The sequence below is a fragment of the Salarias fasciatus genome, chromosome 14 (genome assembly GCF_902148845.1).
Source record: "Salarias fasciatus chromosome 14, fSalaFa1.1, whole genome shotgun sequence".
Lineage (NCBI taxonomy): Eukaryota > Metazoa > Chordata > Actinopteri > Blenniiformes > Blenniidae > Salarias > Salarias fasciatus.
Window position 1 is genome coordinate 22006975 of NC_043758.1, and position 19516 is coordinate 22026490.

Consider the following 19516-nt stretch of genomic DNA (forward strand, 5'->3'; position numbering starts at 1 on the left):
GGTTGTGGGAAATTGAAATTATCAGCTCGTAGCTGAAGCTCATGAATAACATGAACAACCTCTTGAGTTAATCTGCTTCTTGCAGTCAGCCTTGGTGTGAAAGCCTCCTCAGTTGGACCATTCAACACAAGCTGCGCTGAGCTCAAAAGACCTTACCCACATCCTCACTGACAGACCTGGCATTTACACAGAGAGAAAAGAAGACCTGCCCATTTATCCAGCTGCTTTGTCACTGAGCCTCCTGCTAGGGAATGAATAAAAACATGATAATGTCAGGGTAATGGAGATGGAGTGCTTTCCATGGGTTATTTATTATTAATTTGTTTTATCTATGACAGTTACATTCTATTATTATTATTTTTTTTTTATTTTTTTTTTAACTTGGGGATTACAGAGGGACATGTGGAGAGTAATGATGAAATAAAAATGAGTATGACTCAATATGAGTTTTAAAGCGGGAGACAGATGAATCTCTCGGCTTCACCACAACATGTTCGGTAGCTAGCCTCGGCCGTCTGTCTCCAAAATACCAGGTAATTATACTTGGTATCATTCTCTACAACTGAAAGATGAAAGTTGCTTAAATTTACTCGTTACTGTTACTTTAAATAATGTGTATCACAGACAGCATATAATCTCCCACTGCTGGCTTAATGTGATGAAGGTTTGGAGATTTTTTTTTTTTATTATTGAAGGAGTAGAGGCAGAGAAGCTGTATGAGTTTAAGGATCTGGGATCAGCTATCCAGAGCAATGGACAGTACATGAAAGAACTGGAGAGATGTTTGGTGTAGCAGTCAAGGCGGCAGGATATTAGGTGCATTGGTGACGACTCCTGAAGGGAGCAGCCTCATGAGGAAGAAGTTAAACGACTTTGACAAATAGAAGACCTTTAAACAAGCCAGACATAATACTTATTAATTATTCCAGGCACTTTTAGTTTGACTAATGTGACAAATGACTCACTGGACTCATTTCATGCAGTCAGTATCAAACTGTCTTCCATCTCTCATTCTCCTTTCACACTTTTACACACAGCAGTGCTCCCCTTCACAACAAGAAGGCAAATTGTAGTTTTACTAAATGCGTTGGGAAATCAATATGCCACAGTCCAAAGCTGCCTGAAGCTGCCCGGAGCTGTCTGAAATAATTTTTCATATTTTGAAACATGCTTCATATTTTGTCGCATACTGTAGCGGAGTGTGGGATGTGGGGTCAATGTGGATCAATTCTGACACATTTTACTATGATTCTCTTTTGGACCAATCTCAGATTATGTTTGGATTCCATTTGGGATCCTGTTGTTCAGATTATTCTCATCTATAGCCCAATGAGTATGCCAGGAGGTCCTTGCTGTAATATAAAGACAGTGTGCACTGATGATGTACGAATGTTAATGTTTCACATAAAAACACTCGTAACAAACAATGAATAAGTTGTCAATATGTACTGTCTGTCTGAATACGGGTACGTTAGATACTATATACTGTAGTTGAATGTAGTTGAATAGAATATCAATATTACAAATGAAAACTGTAATGATCTGAACACAGCATCAGTGCTGAAATGAATTCTTCTTGATTTAAACATAAATACTTTTAGCTATTGTTAATATGTGCAACAGCAAAAATAATTCAGTCTGCCTGTGTGTATTCCAGGCTATCAGCTCACCTGCAGGCAGACCTGAAGCACAGAAATAAATGAATAAAAGTGGAGAAGTTTCTCATCGAGCAGCAGGGTTAGAATTCCTATATCCTTCATCTACGACATATCTCCTTGAGGGATGTTCCCATCATTACTAACAGATGAATGAACATAAGGATCACTTCTGGTATCGTCTGTGGGAATCCCTCCTCTTTCCCCCTCGCCGCTTCTCGTTCTCCCCAGTTTATTCTCCAAAGCTGCTAAATTACTGCATTGTGCTGAACGATCAGTGTGTTTTTATTCACACAGGAGGAGAAATGATGTGTTGTTTTCTGCCTTTTATCATGCTCAGTGTTTCTTTACCCAAGATGAGGAGGCATTTAACCACCAAGATATGTTAAATTGGTTTCCTCGTCCTACAGGTGATATTTGTCTCTGGTGAGAAAAAAGGACCTCAATCTACCTTCAATGACGATCTATGAAGCAATCGTTGAGTATGTAAATGAAAGGTGGCAGATATCAATCGATCCTGAACAAAGAGAGAGAGATCTTTACTTGAGCCTGTCTGTACACATTGATAAGAATCTTCCTTGATTCCTTCCTTGACTTCTATTTACGACACACAGCAGGGTGCTTCAGTAACAGATCCTCAGTTCAGCCACAGATCATTTACATTTAAATAGGTACACGGTGCTGAGAAGATAAACTGTTTTTGCATGGTGAGGATAATGCATTATTGCAAGTCCTCCAACATGTTATCACTACTGTATTCAGATGAAAAAAAAAAGAAGAACACATTATTGGAACTTTGAGTGTTTGGAAAAACCCATGTTGATTTATATATACAGAGAATTCCATGCATCCATGTGGTACATCTTTAGCCCAGTCAGTTCAGCATGAAACCTCGGCGTTGGCCGCCTGTCATGTGAGGCAGTGTTTTCATGAATATTCGCCCACAAAGTCTCTCATGTTCACATTTCCATGACAGTGTTTAACTATTCTCTGGGGTTTTCTCGAGCAGATGGATGTAAATCCAGTCCCTCCAGCAAATGCTGCAGATTTACTTATGCAAAGTATTATTTACATATCATCGTATGTTAATCCACTGTTCTTCACAGCCACGCAAAAAACAGACAATTTGTACGTGAAGAGCATTCATTTAACTATGTTTTTAAGTCTTAAAGAATGGCAGCCACAACACTGTAGAAATGACACATGCTCCGAGACATCAGGTGTAATATTGATTCAATGTAATATGTTTTATAAATCACTTGGCATTTTAATGAATCAGGAATCAAACAAAATAAAATAAATGCTAAATAAATTCAGCAGTCACATTCAACACAGAATTTTTGCATTTCAAAAATCCAATTTAATTTTTTTTTCTTTGCATTTCAGGCTTGGCCATCAATCTTGACTCAAATTTGAGGGGCGACAGTAGCTCAGTTGGTAGAGCAGGTTGTCTTATAACCGGAAGGTTGGCGGTTCGATCCCCGCTCCCGCAGGCGTAAAACTGGCGTTGTGTCCTTGGGCAAGACACTGCACCCACCTTGCCTAGTATGAAAGTTGTGAGAGTGAATGGTTGGTGGTGGTCGGAGGGGCCGATGGCGCAGATTGGCAGCCTCGCTTCCGTCAGTCTGCCCCAGGGCAGCTGTGGTTACAGTCGTAGCTTACCACCACTGAGTATGGTGTGAAAGGGTTGATGTGATATTGCAGTGTGAAGCGCTTTGGGCTCTGTCAAGCAGGGTAAAAAGTGCTTTACCATTTACCAAATAATTATAAGACAGAGAAAATATACATTATGTTTACATGACAACAATCAACAGTCCTCAGTGCAGAGACCTGAAACATGCAGGACTGTGGTCCACGAGGACCAGGGTTGAGTAACCCTGAGCTAGAGGGTGGGCCCGGGGGGGGGGGGGGGTTGAGAGAGCTGGGGTGTAAGACATTGTGTAGTTTGTATAGTGAGAGAGCAAGAGCTGGATGTTCAAAAATCAGAAATCAGCAGCGAGGCAGTCCTTGTTGTTCATCCATGGCTTTAAATGGCTCCACAGCTGTTTTACTGTCATGAAACAGCAGCTTGACCTGATGCGGCCACCTTGCTCGGCGCAGTGGGAGTTTCAGTTTAAAAACGGTGGAATAGAAATTTGGACAAGAGAAGCATGAATGTGTGTAGACTGTCAATATTAGAAGTAAATGGGTAAATAAATACATAAATCAATACATCGCCTTTTCATTTAGTGTACCAACAAAAGAAGAACAAATCCTGATGCATCTTTTTTTGCAATCTGTACTGATTGAAAAAGCTACAAATGACAAATGAAGTGAAGTGATTCTGCTGCCTTCTGTTGAGGGAGTTCTACACGGCCGACTGGAGCCAATGTTGCCTCAGCACTGAACAGGGTGTATCCATTTTAACATCATGACATGCTTTTATTCTGCATATGAGCTGCATATGAGGTTTGAGTTCTGGAGACAATGTGGAGAATGAAGGACAATTTATCTGCTACATCAGCAGCACACATCTCAGCAGCTCAGATAACTTTGGAATCCCAAAGCAAAACAGTGACACACACACACACACACACACACACACACACACACACACACACACACACACACACACACACACACACACACACTCAACTGCAAAGGCGTGTGTTGTGTAATACCCTTAAAAAACCCTTGCAAGATTAAGATAACGTGATCTGATGTTTTAGGAACGATGGCAATCAGCATGAACACGGAGTGTCCTTGTTGCCGTGTTATTTACACAGACTAGAGATGCAGTTAATCAATAAGTGGCACAGTAGAGCACAAGTAAAAAACGGAGAACACAAAATGACATATTTAGCCAGTTTTGACAACATACACTGATCACAAGTGTATATCTGACTGGTTAAAAAAAATCTAAATGAAAACACCTTTATTTGTGAGGTGATGACTCCTGTAACCAACCCTGGCAATATTAGTAACTGAAACTCTAAATAGCTGGATAGATTAAAAGAGTCTTCATAACATCTCAGCCCGTAGAATAGTGATGTTTGAATGAATCTCAGCTGAGTGTTTGCGTGAAAATGTTGGGAGTGGGTTTTGCAGTGGGAGAGATGTTTTCAAGTGGGGTGTGGGAGGCAACAAGTGGAGGGTAAAATAGTATCCAATGCAAAAGAGCACAATGATGTAGAAAGCAATGTATCACTGAAATAATGCAATGGATGTTTGTGTACATGTCTATAATAACCTGTTTAATGTTTTAAAGCTGACTTGATGTCACTGTTTTGATTCATGAATATAGTTCCATTGATGTATTTATGTAATTCACTATATTGGTCCCAATCATTTTGCACATCACATGCTCATTTTGACTGGAAATCCCTTTATTTTTTTTAAAAGTCTTTCTTGTGAAATGAGATTTTCCCTTCTGTGACGGTTAGGCCATTTATTAGAGTCACGGCCAACAGAAAGACCTGTGACACGACTGTCAACTGCTGCTGGAGCGAATGCATCTTCTAGAAACAGCTGAAAACTTCAGAGTTCCATATTTCTTCTGAGCAGTGCAGCATTTCTCGATCACTACTGAGCAGCTCAAACTGCAGCGATGTTTGACTTTTCCAAACAAAACCAAATGTTCCAAGGTGTTTGTGTTGTGACTTGTGTGCTGAATAAAGATGTTTTGACAGCTGATTTAAAAACGTGCAGCCCTGATAGGAAATGAATCAATGTCCCGCGATTAAACAAAAACAACAGCAAAAAAAAAAATTGCCTCACACCTTCTTTGTTTCATTGGAGAGGTGTCACTCAATATTATTTCATATGTCTGCAGACACTGAACTGTGGAGCAGCTTTCAATTAAAAAAAAAAAAAAGAAGAAGAAGACCTGTGAAAAATATGCATCCAAAAATTCTTGGAGAGATTTTTTTCTGTTCCACTGATGAAGCTGTCTGCTTTTTAATATTTTTTGTCTCCTTCTTTTCACTCTGCCGTCAGCAAGTTTGTGAAGAATTCTCAGGTTTCAGCACTTGAATCTTACTGTTTTACTCCGCACCAAATTAATCTTTAATTAGAGTCATACTGAGAATATAAACGGCTACAGCCCACACTCATCTCTTCCTCTCTTCACTACTCTTACATCATCAACTTATGTACAAATTCACAATACAAAACAGTGTTGTTGACGCACCACACGCAATCAAGAACAATCCCAAACCCCAATCTAGACAACACTAAAACAGAGCCAACAACCAACACAAAAACTGACAGAACCATACATGTACATATATGTACATACAATTTTTTTTTTTTTTTTTTTTTTTTGAGAATTCTAGGGGCGTGCATCAAGAGAGGGCTACTACAGATCACCATTATTCTAACCACCACAAGAAGACAAGGTAACCGAGTATGTGAAGAGTGATTAAAGATCAGCGTGATCATGCAAATATGATGGGGATGGTGATAGTGATCATGCATATATGACCTCTGACCCCTGAGAAGGCCAGAAGCAGGCCAGAGAGGCCCTCAGAGCCCAGACAGCCGGCGGTCATCACAGAGCCCGGATCCAAACCGCTCCCCCAGGCAGATGCCCCCACTCTGGTTCAGAAATGGGGCAGAGGAAAGCCCCGGCCGGGGACCCCGGCGGTCCCGGGGCTCGGGCCCCGCGGAGCCGCGACCGGCAGGAGCCGGTCCACCCCGGGCGCCGGACGCCCGGGGCGGGCAGAGCCGAGAGCCCAAGGCCCCAGAGCCCAAGAGCCGACCCCCCACACAGGCGGAGGGCCATGACCCACCCGGGAGAACCGGCCCACACGGGCGGCTACCCACCCCAGGCCAGTACCCCCCCAGCGCTCCGGCCACGCACCCCGAGATCCTGGGCATCACCCCCCACACCAACACAAGTACACAGAGAAACTACAAGCCTTTTTTCTGACTCTCTTCATTCTCGAATAGTTTGTAAAACTGCACCCAGAAAGAAATTTAAGAATGAACACAGCCTGCAAGAGTATATTAATCTCAAAATGTCAACATCAAACTGTATTTATTTTCTCCCATGTTTCAGTGAGTGCAGGCTTTCTCACGACAGTCTACCAGGCAGTAATTTCAGAAAATAGACTGATTGTTTGTTCCTCTCTGGACAATTTCATGCCACATTTTCTGTTTTAAAAACAAATGGGTGCATGACACAGGCAGAAAGTGTGATCCTTTCAAACGCCAGGCGCACAAATCTCGCCACTCATTAACGCAGCAACAACTGTGACAGGAAACACGCTTCAAGAGATTCATGGGGATTTAATGCAGTTCAACATTTTTCTTTCTAACATGATTATCACATCACAGAAAGACTTTCTGTTCAATGAACGAGCCAGACATAACCTTCAGTCAAATACTACATCAAAATGACAGACATTTATTTTTAATTTAACACAGGAAGTGTCTCATCTCTCAGAAAATCTGCAGGAATCTGCAAATATTTCTGCGGACTCCTACAAAATATTTCATCAGTCTGCACATTGGAGATTCCCATGAACTTTCCATTTTATTAATCGAGCTTTTCCTCGAGTCCTTTTTTCTGCCACTCTATAGCTGAACAGTGTGCCATTCATCATACTTTCTCTCAAATCATAGGATCTGAGAGTTTGGAAGACTTTGAATATCAGACAGCCCATCATGTCCCAAAAGACTAAGAACCTCAACGTTTTTCAGTCAAGAGTGAGAAACAAAGGCAACGTTTCCCTTTTCAGATCACATCAGCTTCATGTAGTGACGGTACAGAAACAGAACTCGGAGTTCTCTCCAGATGCTGAAAGGAGCTGAGGCGACCTTAGCCATCGGCTGGGGCAGATATCGAGCCACTTTGAAAAAATGAGGAGAAAGAAACTCAGAAAAACTAAGAGCAAAAAAAGAAAAAATCTTTAAAAAAAAAAAATCTCCCAAGGAGAAAGTCATTGTACTAGTGTCCAACCTTTTTTTTTTTTTTTTTTTTTTTTTTAAAGAATGCTTTTCACACAAAGAGGAGAAAAATAAAAAAGACCGTCACATTGCTGGGTTTAGGTGGACAACAAGTGAGGACAGATAACACAAATAATTGTTTCAACATTCAGTACATCAAAGAAATAAAGAAAAGGAACTAAGATAAATAAAGCCGAGGAAACAGTGCAAGCTTGTGCAAACAGCTTGCAGTGCCACTGCTTCTTCGAGGGTATTTGAGATACATTTATTGTCTCTGCAGGCATTAGTGTTTCACTAAGTGCACTCAGTCTTATGCAGTCTCTTCATTCGGGGTTGGTCTCATCTCTCTAATGCTGCCACCCCAGGGTTCTCCAGGATTACATGTATTTAGAGCTGTTCAATGAGCATTTACGCTTTAATTCCACTCAGGAGAACAGGGCCTCCATACTTTATCACATATCCAATAACACTGGCTGAGGAACTTTCTGCATCGTCAGTAGCAGTATAGCAGCAGTAATAAATTACAAAGAAATTGTGAATATCTGGAGGGAGATCAGACACTAATCTGACTGATATTTTCCTTTTTAAAATGTTTCTCCCACTCTGTAACGTTCAGTTTCTACTCCAGTTTGCCTTCTTCTAGTGTGAAAAGGTTTTTACAATATCAAAATATGTTTTCAGATAATTATGTCAATCACCACAAATCAACAGTGTCCATTTAATGTATTTATTTTACTGTGTTTATAACCCAAAACCAAGCATAGTTTGATAATGGTCTGTGAAATTGTGCAGTTGACTGAATGGGTCATGAGCTGTCACCTCACAGGACGTTCTTCATCCAGAGCTAACCAGCTCTGTCTGCATGGAAAGTGCATGTTCTTCCTTTGTCAGTTTTGTTTCGATACTGTTACTCAATAACAAATATCCAAATATCTTTTTTTTTTTTTTCTCCTGAACACGATTTTGGTTTTTATTTCTAACCCTGTGATAGAAACGAGGCCTCAGATGTATCCTGCCTCTCTGTCGGCTGCAATCATCTTTATACATGTTGGTCTTGATGGGAGAACGTCTGGAAGCTTTCTGTTCTTAATTAAATTTCATTCAGTGCCCGAACTCCTTATGGGACTTGGGTTTTAAAGAAATCTCACTTCTATGCCTTTTGTGTCCGTTTATTTCCCTTTCAGATCTGAATAAAAGGAAGTGGCTTTGTAATGTTTTTGTTCGTTTGTGTGTTTGACAAGGTCTGAGATGGTGGAGAGACAAAAAAACAATCTAAAATTGTGGTCTTTCACGACACTGAGGAGACTCATCGCAGTCTTGTCGTATAAAGGCTGTAACAGTTTCTCAGTAAAACCCTTGTACATCGACTTTATGGCATTTATTTTATTTTGGGTCTTTGGAGGCTTTAGAGGAAAAACAAGAAGCTGTACAGAAACATCTGATTTGACAGCTTGTTTCCATCTGGAGATTGGTCGCTCCTGAGGGCAGAGGAGGCTTCATGTCGCCTCCAAGAAAGATGGTTTGATTTGGTTGTCGACCCGCTGCTCAGCACAGGAGAGGAAGCTAGCTCAAAGTCAGACAAACTTCAGCAAACTTGCTTATTTCTCCTGAGAGAGTTGCCATAGTTAACTGGTTTTTATTTTAATCTGCATATGCACATTATAAAATCTTTTTTTATTCTTGAGAACCTAAATTAACAGTAATCAAGCCTGAAATGCTTTGTCAATGAAGGATTTTACAAATGTTGGAGTCAGCACTTAAGACATTAGTGAATTCATTGATTTTTTTTTTTTTTAAACAATACTGCTCTCTGCTGCAGCTTGCCAGATGAGTCTTTACAGGGAAGCCAACTCTCACAAACAGCTGAAACAGCTACACATGCCTCTTTCACATAGAAATACAAAAATGAGCTCATTACAGCCTGTCCTGTCTTTTATAACAGTTTTGCTGATTTGGAGCTACTCTCAGTTTAGAAAGAAAAAAAAACAGTTGATGACATAAAATGCATTTCTGGGAGTTTTTACTTCGAAATTGAGCATCTTTCAATATTTATTTCTGAAAGATCCAGGTATTATTCGCACTTCCCTGTCGTGGCTCCTTGGTGCTGCTGGACACCTGGTGTTCTTCACTTAATGTCAGCTCAAGTCTCTGATGTGGGAGTTGTTTGCTGGTCTTCTATATTTTTTTTTCTCTCAATCAGCAGTGCAATTCCAGTTACTGTTTGTAAAGCTGCTGATGTGCACAGTGCTCAAAACTTTCACACATGATTCTCAGATCCCCATGATACTGTTTCTTTGATGCCAAATGTCGAGCATGAGCCATAAGAGTTAAAAAGTTATCGAGTTATGAAGAATCACTGGAACCATCTCAACCTCCATTGGTGCTGCTGGTGTCCTGGAAACATGAGATCAGAGGTTTCTATAAAACTCTCAAATTAAAGCCTCGGCTAGGAATGGACTTTTTTTGGTGTATTTTGTTCTTTGTGTTTGTTGATGATCTCTCTTTTGATCAGTCACCTTTTTCTCCGTCATATCTTTGCAGGACTGTCTACTGATCAAAGAGGTGAAACTGACTTTGTTGTTTAACTTGTTTTGTCAGAGCAGGTCAGAGTACTTCACATTTTCATGTTTCAGTATTTCAAGGTAAAGCATTTAAACTGAAATTTTTGAGAAATGAAAGAGAAAAAGTGTTTGATTCCTCATACACTGTAATAACCTTGTTGTGAGTTTGCTCACTTTCACAGTTCTCTGTGCAGTACATACTAATATTTTGGCATTGTGCAGTTGAGGCTTTTAAACGGGATTCATTGCAGGATGACCATATTTCATATGAAAAGCCTGAGGCTGTGAGGCTGGAAGTACATGTGTTTATCCAGAGTCTCTGGTCATGCTGCACATTGCTGCTGTGTTCCTCTGAGCTGTGCTGCGTGTGGGACAGGAAGCAGCATAGCATCGATTGATTCTGTTATAATCCTCATGATGTGGTATTTACAGCCGTTCATCAGACCATTGTTTACCCCTTTGCTTCCACTGTTTACTGCACACAAAAAAAAACATTTTTTTTCGTACAATCCTATTCATGATAAGGTAGAAAGTCAAACTCTATGGTATGAGTTGCAAATCTATTTATTTTCAATCAATTAATCAAGAATCTTTATTGTCATTGTGCAGAACACGTCAAAATTGTGGTCAGCAGCTCTCATAAAATATAACATCCAATAAAAGACATCTCGAAAAAAAGATCTGAATAAATAAGTTTAAAACAAAATGAAAAGTGACCAGTACACAGTGACATAAATCTTCAAGGTGACCGGAATAAATATGTTGCTCATACTGGAACGCTGTGAGTGTGTCTGGGGGGTTAATGTCCAGTCTGTGTGTATATGGGAGGGGGGATGTGTGTGGAGATGGGGTGATTCAAGAGAATTGGAATTAAACTGTTGACAATTGAGAAGACTCTAGTTCAAGCTGCAACATTCAGCTCTTCTGTTTTGTAATACCCCAAAATGCAATTGTTGATGGGCATCTATGAAAGGAGGAAACCAGCTGGAGAGAAATGGTGTCTGAATCTGGTCTGTCATGGAGTTTGAGCTCTTTGCCAGTGCTTAGTCTTTTTTTGACATTGTTAAAATAAAGGAAAGCTGTGACAGCTGGCATGCAGTGGACTGATAACATTTGTATTGTCAGCAACTTCAAAAGACAAAAAAGTGCATTTTGTCTCCTTACTTATTTGCTTGTCACTATCCTGGATTCCATTTTACAACAGTCTCATTTCTGAGATTGGCAAGACAGTGACCACGCCTCCATGGATTACAGCCACTGTTGATATTATTAATTATGCCTGTGCTTTTCCTGCTGGGACCTGTCCCATTTTAGGCAAGCATCCAAAAAATTGTGAGGAAATGATGCTATCTTCAGCTGAAAGTGGAGGACACAAAGCATCCCTGGCAGTGCTCCTTATTATGTAATTCATTGTCTTGTTATTATTCTGATTAATAAGGCGTTCCTTTTTTCGCTGTTCAAGTTCTGAGAAAGCAGTTCGTACACACACACACACACACACACACACACACACACACACTGCATACATATTGGCAGTGGCAGCAAACGGGGGAATCTCTTTTCAGGCTTGTAGTCTGAGAACTTTGAGGAACATGCATGTGCTTCATTAGGTGGAGGATCTACAAGGACTTTCCTTGAACAATCACAATTTCACAGTATATAGAGAGTAATTTTCAGTGTGTGCAGTCATTGCTTCGCACATCTACAGATTATGTGAGTCTTTTTCTCTCATTTAAATTTCATTAGTTGACACCCAATTATAATGCTGCCAAGAAGTTCCACGCTATTAAAAAATAACGCGTGTAATGACAGGAGAGTGTCAGATTCTCTGTAAGAAAATACCCAGTACATTGTTATTCCTCACAGCCTTTTACTCTCAGACAAGATTTTATTGGCTTAGCCACTCACCCTGTCAGATCACCACACTGCAGTTTGCATGCTAATGCTCAGCGATGACGAGGTGATTCAACCAGGCTTCCCCTGTGAGGTGGCAGGAATAACATCACTGCTCAATCACTTTTCTGTAGGTTGAGATTAATACACAGATGCATTATATGACAGGATTCCTCGGCTGGCTCTCCAGTATGTGGCAGACTCTTGGTCCCCGACCAGTAAAGCTCCAACACTGCTTCTATTTTCCTGAGACTTGTTTGTTTGCAAATAGCTGCTCTCCTCTGTTGTCTTCCACTCATCCTGCCAATTTCTCCAGTCTTGATAAGGCTGTGTCTTATTAAGCGCAAATTTCCCTGTCTCTTCTGGTTATTGGTGCCTTACAGGACTTCTGTGTTGTGCAGGCGGCTCATTGCAGGAATTATACAAATGATTGTCTAAAAAACAACTTTTTAGTACTTTTTTCTATATTATATACTGTATCAGTGATGCCAGTCACCCAGAACACAGGGGAGCAAAAGGTTTTGTAGGATCATGATAAATTCACTGAAGATTTTATGTCTCTTTATCTGAGAGCCCAACTCTGACATTGAGAGCCAGATTCCAACTCAAAGCAAATAAATCAATATTTTTGCCTGAAAGCAGAAGGCAAGTTGAACACCAGGATTCTGTGTGCTTATCTTTTTTCTTTTTCACAGTAAAGGCTTCATTGTGGATGTTTTTCAAAATGTTCAGTGAGAACATTGATTATACTGTGCATCACAAAACTCAAATGAAGAAAAAGTGCTAACATTGTTGTACTAAAGACCATTCATGTTGCTGCTCCCTGGTTTAGGAGCTGGTCTGATATCATTCATTCATTCTTTCATTTTCTGGAACATTTATCCTGCTCAGGCTTGCGAGATGCTATAGCCCATCACAGCTCACTTCTGGGTGAGGCACCCAGTTTTTGGACTGTGGGAGGAAATGGGAGTATCCAGAGGAAACCTGCACACATATGGGGAGAAGATGCAAACTCCACTCCGGTTGGTGTTTGAACCCAGGATTGCTCATTTTGCTAATCATGGTGTGGCCCAGTCTGACGTTGTTGAACAATATAATCAAGCAATGCTTGTTTAGACTTAAAACTCTTGTGTATTTATGTGTGTGTGTGTGTGTGTGTGTGTGTGTGTGTGTGTGTGTGTGTGTGTGTGTGTGTGTGTGTGTGTGTGTGTGTGTGTGTGTGTGTGTGTGTCCTGAGAGATACTCCATTTCTCAATGTGTCTCACACCAGGAAGAGGCAAGTGGCCAGCAGCTGCTGGTTCTGCTGTCATCCAGATCAATATAATCCCAGATCGTTCCTACTGCAGCCTCCAGGACATCCTCGTTATAAACTCCACAATGTGCTTCTGAAGTGTGTTTTATTCCCTGAAGTGACCTGTTATGAATGAATACATGAAGATAAACACTGAACGACATAGTAGAAACACTGTAAATCAAAAATATTCATTTGATGCTCAGAAACACGTTTTTACCCGTTAACCTCAGTCGTCTTTGTTTTCCCTGTTGTAGTCGTTTCTATGACTTCATTTAACAAAATTTAACTTCTGACCCAGCAACACTTGATGTGTTGCAGATACCAAAGATGCAGACAGTTTGATTGATCACAGATGAAACAATTTTCACATCATTTCATGGGTTTAAAAAAAACAATGTGTGGGTGAGATTTATTCTCTTCATGCGGCCTTGCTTGTGCATGTTTTGTTTTTGTGCTATTGAATTATGCAGAAAATTTCACACCAGTTGAAAGAAAAAAAACATTTAAAATTGAGCATCGTGAATATGTTCATCCTGAAATCAGACGTTCATCACTTCTCCTTTTTAGTGAGTTCATTGCATCCGGAGTACAGCATGTTCTAGTACTGATTTCGTTAGAAATGTAAAAATGCTGAATTGTTCAACATCTCCAAGTCAAAGTGGTGAAAAAAAGTGTTTTTACAGCCCATCAGTCCATTATAAGTCCTCTCACTGAAACCTTCAAATGGAACTTTTTGAAGGACACAGATTCAAGTGGAAAAGAGCTTCATCACTCAGTGTGCTGATGTTTCCAGTTCTGAGAGGTTTGAAGAATCAGACAGACTCAGATTGTTGACACTCTTCTTCATCTGCAGCAAAGTTCAGTGTTTGTCATAATATGAGTTGTTAAAAGCTCCAGCCTCAATAAATAGATCTGTAACCTCCAACACTTTCTCATGAAGAATCAGCAGCTGAGTGGAACCAAGCTGAGAGGGAGAGATCAGTCACTGATCACAATCCTTACATAACAGAGCAGGTGCAGTGTGTGTGAGTGTGTGTGTGTGTGCGTGCGTGCGTGCGTGCGTGCGTGCGTGCGTGCGTGCGTGCGTGCGTGCGTGCGTGCGTGAAAAGGTTTGAGGTTTTCGTGATGAAAAAAATAACAGCAAGACAAATAATCTCACAACTTTTTCCTCCGTTAATGTGACTTAAAACCTGTACAATGCAATTGAAAAAAAAAAAAAAAAAACTTTAAAAGGGTAAAATCTAAAATAAAAATCTAGAAAAACCTGGTTTCATAAATGTTCACACCAAATGCATTCATCAGTCCTTCATTATTCTTTCTGGCGTGGTCATAGTTGCAGTGAAACGCTCAGCCATCTCTGTCCCCCTGCAGATTTCTTCCAGCTCTTCTGGAGATCCCGAGTTAACCAGAGATATAATCTCTCCAGCCAGTCCTACGCTGTCCTCGGGGAGGCCTCCCAGCAGGACGCACCTGATCGTATCTCTAATATGAAGCAACCGGGAGGCATCCCAATTGCTGAACCACCTCAACTGGCTCCTTTCAATGTGGAGGAGTAGCATTACTGTTAGAATCTGTGAAAACCACTCAATTTGCTGGACTTTAAGTGAACGTAAGAGCAACTAGAATGTCTTTAAAACTTTATGAACAATTAAGAGATGCACTTTTATTTGTAAAGCAATTTCACACCATTTACTGTTGTCAACAATGGAATCTTGTGTTTTAAACTTGCAGCCAGGCCATCAGCTGAGACAGTTTTCAAAAAAAAAAAAGAAAAAAAATTCTTAACAGCAGTTGGCTTTATTCATCATTTCCAGTTCAGTTCCACTTGCTGGAACATTATTCACACCTGTCAGATTTGATTAGAGCAATATATGTCTGCTGAGCTGATCAAGGCTGTAAACCAGCAGCTGGTGAGCTGATGACCATCATAATGGAGAAGATTAATATGAAATCACCTGCTAATGGAAATTAGTCTGACTTTCTATCAGATGTTCCGTGTGCTCTTACTAAGGCAATTGGACTTTTGAATAATTTAGTTTAACTAACAGGGGAATGTGCATCAAGTTTTATTGGTTTAAAAAAATGTGTGATTGTGAGCTTGCTTTTCAGAGGAATATAGAAAAGAAAACACTCAAAAAAATGTGTGTTGCCTCATGAACCTTTCTTCTCATGAACAAATCTTATTGAGCCTCGGAGACAAAATCAAAATCATAGTTTTTCTTTTTGATTGCTCTTCTAAATTCTTTTTCATTCTGTCCCTACGACTTCACCACTGTTACTTATCTCTGAAAATAAGATTTGTAGAAAGTCAACCCCCTGCCCTCTCTGTCATTTTGATTTGTCTGATTTACTTTCCTTTTTGTCATCCAGAGACAGTTTCACTTTCACTGTTAAATATTCAGCTTCTGTTAGATTGGGTGGCCGAGAATGCAGACGATATTGCAACAGCCACAACAGAACATAACTAATATTTATCTGTGATTTCTTTCAAATTCTGCATTTGTATTCATCGGTTTTTTTTCTTTAATTATGTACAGTACTGTTTTGTTTATGTCAGGATCTTTTGGCTTTGTGGTAATTCTGTGATATACAGGGATTCTCATGAAATAATTTTCAGCCATTGGAGTGAAGTGGACCCGGTCCTCCTCTGATTCTCCTCTGTCTGTGGCTCAGGTGTTACAGCGGGTCGTCCTTTGAGCACAGGGTTGGGTGTTTGATCCCTGTTGCTTCTTGTCTTCATCAGAAAGCGTTATTTGTCAGTGAACATGACTGACATTGTGAAGTGCACCGAGACTCAAAATATGAACATGTTATATGGCTGAAGATTCAATTTATCATTATTGTCTGACAATATTTATAATCACAGCCCAAGCTTTTGTTGAAACAAACTGCAATTTCTATATTTGTTTTAAATGGCAATCTTCTAATGTGGTTAGAACTGATTGTTTGCTACCTTGTAGCATAGTTTATGCTCTATAGAATACGAGTCAGTAAAGAGATGTGTCTCCAGCTGTGGTCCTCCCGGTGTGCTAGTGTTTAATTGATTTATAATCACATCAAAATAAACTTATGATAACTAATTTCCGCTGAAGAATTCAGTCTCAAGATGTCAAACCCAACTATCAATCACAACTAAGCAGCTTTTACGGTAGTAATACATGTAGTAATTACAGGATCTTACGGGATAAAACTCACACATCAGATCAAGTCTGTGGTGATGCAGCTCTGCAAATGACAATTTTCAGCACTTTGTCTACGCTTGTTGAGCTGATCGGATGCATTTCCTCGGGTCTGGACTAATTAAGTACTGGATAGAGGCACTTGTTGTGCTGGAGGCAGACCTTCATTCGAACTGAAACACACACTCATGTGAAGTGCCACCTGCTTAATTTATCTGCCAGTTTACGAAAATCTGCTTTGTCAATGTTGTTACACCAATGACATGTTTACCCAGAGTCTGCAGAAAAGTTTAATTTGTACAAACCTTTTAAAGCAAACTGAGATCATTTACATGATGTGTGTGTGCAAAGCGATCACTCGAGGTAAGTGTAGGAACAACTGTACTGAGAGGATCATGGAGCGAATTGTTGTCCTGCAAAGAAAGAGGTGATCATGAGCAAAACCTTCTCCTTTCTTCTGTACTGTGATGATGATGACTCTGAGCTGCATTCACAAGAATATGTAGTATCTTGGAAAAAAGTGAATGAGATCAACTTTTTTACCATAATTTGGTTCTTGGAATGGAAGACTCAGGTAGGATTATTTACTGCTGTTTTATATCCAGAAAAATTTGTCTATGCATGCCCAGATATTTTCCAATTAACTGCAGTTTTTCAGAATTTTTTATTTTATTTTTTTTTTATCGTGAATTCCTAACATTTTTGCTGCTGCTTTTGTTTTGCTTTACATGGTTAGTGCAGGTTTGTTAGCGTTTGGGCACAGCTGCATCATCAGCGCTCCACTTTTTACTGACAGTTTGACTTTGATATTTAATCTTTTTTTTGTAATAATTTAAAGTGAAATCGCATCTCACTTTGTATGTTCACATTCTGTAAAAATGATCAGATGAGATTTGAACGCATTGAAAAAAATAGTATTTTGATTTGCTTAAGTTGCAACAGAACATGTTTTCTTTGGTTCTTCACAGTTTTATCAAACAAAATTTCCATGTACAAAGTGTAGAAAAAAATATAGTATAGTGGTGTAGTGTAGTTGTCAGTCACATTTATTTCAACAAATTGATTCATTGAATCCTTATTGCAGGTCTAAATGACATAAATATTGACAATCAAGGAATATTTAAAAACAAAACAAAAAAAAGCTTTTCAATTTCACAAAGGACTGACAGAAACAGCCTTAACTTAATTCTCCCGAACAAGTTTCAAAGTGACAAGAGTGACACAGAGTGCACATTCACATCTGGCATTAAGATGTGCTTCCAGTGATCAGATCAGAAGTAGTAAGCCCAAAACCAAGTGTGAACAAGTACCAAAACACTTTCACTCAAATCACTTCTCAAGGTTGTCTGGGATGCATCTGACCACAGGCTTTGTTGTGAGACCAATTATGCATCGTGAATGCGTTCACAGGCAGTGATGTAGCGGAAACATATGTAAACATCATCTGTGTACGCCGCATTTCCAGATAAAAGAAAACATCAATCTAAGTTATACAGTTTTTCCAACTTTCCAAAGAAATTTTGGAAAAGAACATGCGGACATCGGTTCCTGGGGTTCCTGCAGAGATCTCGTGCCTCTGGTGGACTGGGTAGAGGATGGCGTTCAGGGGAAGCGATGGTTGACTCATGATGGCATGCTGGGCCACTTAGCAGAAGTGACATAGAGGAAGTAATGCAATCATTGAGAATTGGTTCGCCCAAAATGCATGACAGCTTTATGGTGCGTTCACACCGGACGCGTTGCAAGTGTCACGGGCGTCACTGACGCCTCAAAGTTGACGCATGTAAAGTGTGGAATTCGACGCGTGTTCAAATAACACATGATGCTTGCAACGCGCGCGATGCGCGGCAGCTCATTGGTGGGAGTGGGTGGAGCTTCTGTGTCCTGTCTTCATGTTGACAATGCCGGATCCCATCAAGACACTGGCGTGGCTTTATTTAATAAAGAAAGCCAGAAAACAGCGTCGTCAGGTGCCTGTGCGAGGTTTTTGGGTTCATCCCATCCTGCAGCGGCATTCACAGTATGGCGAATTTCACCATTTGCTCCAGAAGCTGCGTGAGGATGAGATTCACTTTCAGCGGTACTTCCGCCTCTCCCGGGCCCGTTTTTTTTTATTTTTATTTATTTATTTTTTTTACTTCATTTTAATGTGAAAATTGACCGGATTCTCTCGTGTTTTTCGTTCCCGACTTGCTGTCTGGCGCGATCTGCTCTGTCCAGTTTTACAACTGGCGGTCCACGGCGCACATGGCTCGCGGAGAAAATAGAGAGGAGTGGAGCGGCCGCGGTCCACGGTGCGAGCCGCTACGAGCACGGCGCTCCCCCACGCCGAGAAGGTTTTTTTTTTTGTTTTTATCCTCCCGGGCCCGGTTTGACGAGCTTCTGGCCCGCATAAGCATGTCACAAGGAGGGACGTCTTCCCCAGAGTGCTCATCTGTGATTGGATGACGCTCTGCGTCGACGCTTCCAAAGTTCAATTTTCCCAACGCCTGCAACGCGTGATGCGCGTCTCCAACGCTCGAAAAGCTCGGAAAGCGCCGCTCGAAAAGCACCTGACGCGCAATAGGTCCATTGAAGCTCGTCCACCATAGATTTTGAATGTAAAAGCAACACCCATGATGCTTGCAACGCGTCCGGTGTGAACGCACCATTAAACAGTTTACATCATGACGCGCCACTTGTAATCTGATCACGTGAAACACATGTGAACCGGCCAGTCCCGTCAAATGCTAACACCTTTCTATCTGGCCATTTTTCACTCGAAAAATTAATTTGTTTTTCGACTGCAGCCAGTCACTGTTCCAAGCACATTAACTGCTGAAATGGAGACCGAGTGAGGGCCAAAGAAAGTCTTTGAAATCACTGCTTTTTCATGAAATCCTAAGTAATACTTTTGTTCTTGGTGTTACACGAGCATCTCCTCATATCGATATTTAGAACTGCTTCTGCTCATAAATAGTTTTTACTCCAAGGGGTAAAAAGGACAGAGTGCAAGATATTGAACCA